Source organism: Penaeus monodon, chromosome 15 (genome assembly GCF_015228065.2).
Source record: "Penaeus monodon isolate SGIC_2016 chromosome 15, NSTDA_Pmon_1, whole genome shotgun sequence".
NCBI lineage: Eukaryota > Metazoa > Arthropoda > Malacostraca > Decapoda > Penaeidae > Penaeus > Penaeus monodon.
This window is the reverse complement of record NC_051400.1, coordinates 620,716-620,948: the sequence shown is the minus strand read 5'-3', so window position 1 is coordinate 620,948 and position 233 is coordinate 620,716.

Below are 233 nucleotides of genomic sequence, written 5' to 3'. Positions count from 1 at the left end.
GGTTTTATTAGTATCGTCGATTCTCGTAATGCGAATATTAATTTTTTCGTCGTTTATTTTTTTAATTATTATAGTCCGCATTAGTCTACTAATTATTAATGAGATTAGATTGTTGATTATTCATGAGGTTAGTCTTTATTTACCTGACGTGTTGATGTAAGAAACTGATCCTTTTTTACTGCGTTGATTATCGATGAAAATGAATCAATATTGATGTTAGTTGATGTTAGTTA